At 28.7% G+C, this 6,358-nt stretch overlaps 1 protein-coding gene across 2 annotated transcripts in view; it reads left to right on the top strand.

The window, feature by feature from the left end:
- Positions 1–556: 556 nt before the first annotated feature.
- Positions 557–6,358, top strand: part of LOC129968618 (diuretic hormone receptor-like) — a 269,117-nt gene continuing 263,315 nt past the window's right edge. The window contains exon 1 of one of the 2 annotated variants that reach the window (XM_056082695.1): positions 557–730. The gene's annotated coding sequence lies outside the window, so the exon portion shown is untranslated. The remainder of the gene's footprint in view (positions 731–6,358) is intronic. The other variant, XM_056082697.1, reaches the window with a different exon arrangement.

The raw sequence follows: 6,358 nt of genomic DNA, 5'->3' as shown, positions 1-6,358 counted from the left end.
GCTCCAGTGTCTTCCCTGTCATCTGATAATGGATCAAAATTACGAGGTCCTCCCCAAAACAGCCCTAGTGTTGCTTTAAAACTTAATATAACTAAGCCAAACAAACTTAGAAAAAGGAATTTTGGTATACAATTTTAAATCTAAAATATAGATGATTGAAAAAATTCTGAACTAAATTTTTCAAAGGTTTTGGCTGTCTCTTGGTCTGTAGTTTCAGATGCGTGTAAATCCGAATGATGATAATGTTTAAATAAAAGACATTTTATATGAGATTTTTTTTTCAATAAAAAATATTTGCTTGTCAAATTTCGATTTCAATAATTTGTCGTAAAAAGTCATTCGAAATCGATTTTCTGTACACAACTGCATATTCGAATGCACGCTTTTTACGGGGAACAAAATTCTCTATCGCAGGCTCTGAAATTATAATTCTGAGCTTTCATGGACTCGCCCAAGACTCCCAATTGGATGCGGCGAGTATATTACCTTCAATAGAGAGTACGCTCTAAAGTTTTCGAGGCGCTGTTTGAAGAAGTTGTGAGTGCAGCCAACAGATGGCACTTTGGATGGAAACTGTTTCTTGTGAAGTGTGAAGACCGGCGACGAAGCGCTCATTCCGACTTTCGCGTTTCTCCGCTTCCGAGCGCCTTTGTTCTACTGCATTTCCTTGGCTCCACATGTGCTGCTGACAAGCTACGAATCGTGCATTTTGGGGATGAAACTTCACAATGTGAGTGCTTTTAATTTTTAAAAACATTTTTATGCATTACAATAAATGCTTTTTCATTTTTAATGCATTTTATACATTATTATTTTAAACTTAATTGGTGATAAAAATGCATCGAAATACTGTAATCCCATGTTTTCTACTGTTTGATAAGTAGGAAGTGCTCAAAAGGCTATTGTTTTATTTTTTAAGTGATCTTTATTATTATTATTATTATTTATTATAAGTATGTTTATCAAGAAAGTTTTGATAAAAGTCTGGAATGATTTGTTTTCTATTTTTTTCATATTATTTGTGAAAAAAATTTTTGCAATTTTTACAAGTGCTATGTTCGATATATTAACTACAATAACCATTATTTGATAGTAAATGCATAATTTGTTATTGTTGTTTTATACAGAAGATAATAATTTAACCCTTTCCACTCGGAAAAGTAATTTGATGTATAATTATACACCTAATGCAAAGATTTGTTTATTGCTCTGAAAAATATACATAATTGTTTTAAGTCGAATTTTTTTGAAAAATAAACCTGCATCTTTTTACCATTTTGTAGTTTTTAACAATTAAAATTAAATAAAATGTCAAAATGATGCACCGTTTTGAAACGTGAACGAGAGACCCATCCAAGAGCAAAGGATTAACTTTCGTTTTCGAGCGAATGTTTTATGCAAAAAATTATTTTGTGCAGAGCCTGCTTTGTAAGCTACTTTTAATGCACTATTTAAAAGATACCTTTAATGATTATTTAAAAGAAACTTTAATACATTATTTTATTGAATATAAAAAATATATATATTGCGAAATTCAACTATTTTGACAATTTAGGTTCCAAATTTGATAAAAATTCACAATTTTGGTGTAAAGAATACATACAAAATTCATTTTCCCACGTCACTGCTGTTTTCAGAAGTATATATTTGAAATTGAATAAATATTAGCACATGAAAAATTACATTTAAAGACTTAATCCAAAGTGGGGCTCAAATTTACAAATTTTGACGTAGAGAGCAAGCATTAAATTTTATCTGCCTAGATCACTTCGATTTAGAATATTGTATTTTCATGAAAAATGCAAATAGTGAAAAGTGCTAGCTTTCTCTGGCATGAATTTGAATCATATACCCATAAACAGCTTTTGTTTAAATACTTTATCTAAACTTTGATTCAGATTCAGAAATTTTATCGAAAGTCAACAGTCAAAAAGTCCGAGATCATTTCGATTTTGGAAATTGTGTTATAAACAGAACTATTTGCGTTAGCAAGCTTAATATAAATCACTTTTGACTAATTTTTTTAATCTATATCTTTGTCGAATCAAAGGCGAATTTTCAACTTGGCAAGCTACCTACGGCCTCTAGGTTTAGGAGAGAATTGTAAGAAGATAAATTAAAAGGCTTCAATTCTTTAATGGCCAAGTTAGAAAAATATTAATGTTATGAATAATAAAATATCAAGAATATTAACTCTTTTTGAAGTGTAATTAGTCTATTCCTATATGTTTCATTATATACATTTAGTAATTAAAATATTTATAAAATCGAACTCTGCTTCAGGTATATTATATACAAATTTAGATGTCAGGCAGTTTGGAATCGTAATAGTTAAATAAATATACATATTCATAAAATTAATAAAATATTAATTATCATAAAATAAATCATTAATATAATATATCAAAAACGCTATGCTATTAAAAAGACCTCATAGCATCTTATTACAAAGACCTCAAATGTACTGAGCATAAGATGCAAAATTCCTAAATCTTGGTCGAATTTTTGAATGATTACAATGCTTTGTCTCTTGAGTTACAGTTTTTAGATCCCCTATGGGTTTTAACGATTGTTGGTAGTTGCTCTAACTTGGGTTCCTGGATCGTCATGTATCTATTGTTTCACAATACTTAAATATTCTGTTTTATTTTTGTTTGTGGTTTTCCCAATATGTCAGTGTACTTAAAGTCAAACTGCCTTCGGGGCATTTTTGATATACATTTTTTATAAATATTTCTTTTAAAATGTGTTGTTAATTATGTATTTGGTTGATATGAATTTTTGCTTTTCTTTTGTAATATATCTTTTTATACTTTTAACTCTTCTTTCATGGAGGCTCCAAAGATTTAGACTTTTCGCCTAACGGTTTCTTATGCGAATTCGTTAGTTATTTTTACTGAGTATTATACTTATTATTTCTTAATTATTTTATGTAATTAATCAACATCCTTTTTTGGATGATACTGGTACACAATATAATTTTGTATTTTAATTATCCTATGGACTTACTGTGGGCCTCATACCCAAGCCGGTAAGCTGGGTCTGTATGGATATTAAGTGAAAGAGGAAAAGAACTTTGTATACAATGAAGTTAAATATTAATTTTTGTTTTAATTCATAAATTATTTTATATTTCAAAATCATGCTTTCTTATTCGTATAATTTAAATATATCGTTTGACGCATATAAAAACATTTGCATGTATCAAGAAATTTAGTTTGAAATGAAATTTGAAGTGCTAAGCTGAAGAAAATTTCCTGCATTGACAACGGAAATATGGATCAATTCTCATTGAAATTTTCTCCACTTCGGCATATACCACAATTATACTTAAATCGCATCAAACGTCTTTGTGCTGCTTCAAATAAAGGATGTTTCTTCAAAAGCGTCTATTTCGTTGACTTTAATTAGATAAAGAATGCGTCTCTTAAAACATGTTTGGATTTTTGTTACTTTAAAAATTTCTAGTTTTTAAGTTCTTCAGAACTAGAAAAAACTTCTTGGCTTTTCGTTAAATTGCATTGTATTTAGTTTTTAAATCTTATTTTTAAACGATTAAATAGGAAAAAAATTTCGCCTTCCTTTATTCCCGAAAGTAATATACTGTTGTATTTAATTGAACTTGCATTTTCATACATTTATTTCTGAAATATAAAAATATTCTGTAAAAAAAAATATTCCCTTGGAATAATTGAGAAATCAAATCAATAAAACTGAAAAGCATTGAAGGCTTCATTTATTTGCAAAAAATCTATACACACTGTAGGTAAAAAAAAAATCTATATTCATAAAAAAATATTTATAAGCAAATAAATTCTTTTACTTGATGAAATAATTCTAACGCAAGAAAATCTTATCGCCAAACACGCCAAATGGCTCATTAATTTTTTTAAGATCCACATATCATATTGAGTTTGAACAATTGAGTTACTAATTTTTTCCATTAAATGAATCCAATTACTTCCTATATTTTTATTTTGATAAAGATGTGTAATCTGTCGATATTTCCATAGCACTTCATTTTTTTCGGAAAAAAAAGATATATTCCGCATATAGCTTGTCTGACTAGATGATTACTTTCAATTTAAACATTAATTCCAAACTAATGTTGCATTCACGATTTTTTTATCTTGCTTTCGTCAACCACGCTAAATGCAAGCGTAATTATTTCTGTCTCTAGAGATAACTTAATGAAAATGGTAAAATATATTTAGAAATATTCAATTTATGGAATATTTCTTTATGAAAATCGACATTTTCTGTTTTCAATCAGAAAACAAAATTGTCATAAAATCGATTATCTGATTGTTTATTTTAGAAATACTTATACATTAATTGGCAGTATGTTTTAAATATAAACCGATATCTGATGCCTCAGATATGACTTCAACTCGCTGATAACAGTTTAGCCATATAAATGATTTTAGTTTCGAGATTTTGACCGTATACATAATTGGTAGATGTCTATCAATGCGTTCAGAGGAAGCATGTCTCTCCGGCAGTTCGAATATATACCCAACTATTCGGAATCGGGATATCTTTAGATTTCTTTGATTCCGAAAACCAATAACTATAAACAAAATGACATAAATCGTTTTGAACTAAGCAGAAAAATTTGGTAAGTCGGTCCATAAATTATATCCAATGCAATGAATTAGCATCTAAAATTGTAGATCGTATCAAATTTTGAATCAAATCCGTCAAAGGGTTGACCATCTGTCTGTCAATACTTTCATATGTAAATAAACTCAAAAACTCAATGACTTAAATATAGAAATATTATTATATGTACTTGTGATTGCAAGTACAGTTTTATGTTAAATTTTGATTTCAATCATTCGGGGAAAAAAAAGGGCCCCCAAAATATATAATCACTTCTTTAATATTTTTATTTACTCCAGTCAATGAATTATAGCTCAAAATTCACTCTCTCTAAATATTCTTTCGTAACCATCTTTCGCCAATGACATCTATTTTTAACTATATTACGAATCATACAATTCTCATCTGATGAATTCTAGAGAAAAAGAAAGTTCTTGTTTCCTTTCCCCATGCCCAGGAGACATTGAAGAAGACTAACACTTTAATCAATTACAGCGTATGCGATAATGCTTCGGGGAGACCTGCCCCTTTGGTTTTATTGTTTAAGCATTAATATTTCAATGAAACGCATTGTTGCCAATATTTCAATGCGTGTTTGTCAAATTTTGAGCCAAATAAAACAAGAGGTTGACCATTTGTCGGTATATACTTTCAGAAATATGCAAAGGCTATGACTCAAAAATGCAATAACTTAGATATATCAAGTTTGATTTTATTTTATTACTGCAATTGCAGTTATGTCTGAAATTTTGGTTCAAATTGATTAGAAAAATGAGTCTAAAGCGCGCGCTCGCACACACACACACACACACACACACACACTAATGAATTAGAGGATGTTCCAGAAAGTATTTGGAAAATCACTCGAGTGAAAGTATGAAAAATAAAAATCGTTAAAGAACTTGACGATTGCTTCAAATCAAGTTTTGCATGCAAAAGTGTGTTGGCGTTCTAAAGGACAAATCGTTAAATCCAGAGCTACCTTATTTGGCACACATATACATGTAAAGGTGAAATGCGCACCTCGGAGCGAAATTTTTCAAGGAAAAAAACTTTTTTTTATTGTTATTAAAAATGAAAGGAAATTTTGGGATTTTTCCACAAAATCTCACGAAAACGTTATTGCACGAAATTGATTTTTGCACTACTTAAAAATTTAAATTGAATTTCTTTTTCGCAATTTAAGAAAAATGTTTTGTTTTTTAAGAAAAGATTGTATTGTTTAAATGAAAGACAAACAGTTTTCAATGTTTCATCAAACCTTTATTCATATGATTTTGTTCTATTGTTGAAAACTAAATGATTTCATTTTTATTTATGTAGTTTACAAGAGTAATAAAATTATGAAATATCGCGAATTTTAGAATATAAATGAACCGCGTAGTTACAGTTTTAACAATGCTATGACGTTGTGATATTTAATTCCATTGAGAAGGTTGTTATAACCAATGAATAAAAAAAATATACAAAAATCTTAAGATAATAATGTTTAATGCTTGTCACAATTTAATGTTTAATAATTTATTCTTGAGGAAATGAACATTGTGAAGAGATTTAACTGAAAGCAAACAAAATGTATCAACGAGGGATCAACTGGGTCATCATAGGCTACTAATGAATAATAATTTCGCTTAGTAATTTATTTTGCTTTAATGCTAGTTAAGTAGAATTTCTTCTATGCTAAAACAAATATATTTAGTTTGAATAAGTAATTATACTGAGGAAACCAGAAAGAATAGCAAATGCAGAAAATATG

Source organism: Argiope bruennichi, chromosome 5 (genome assembly GCF_947563725.1).
Source record: "Argiope bruennichi chromosome 5, qqArgBrue1.1, whole genome shotgun sequence".
In the NCBI taxonomy this organism is placed as follows: domain Eukaryota; kingdom Metazoa; phylum Arthropoda; class Arachnida; order Araneae; family Araneidae; genus Argiope; species Argiope bruennichi.
The sequence above is the reverse complement of the archived record's forward strand: the minus strand, read 5'-3'. Positions and strand labels throughout refer to the sequence as shown.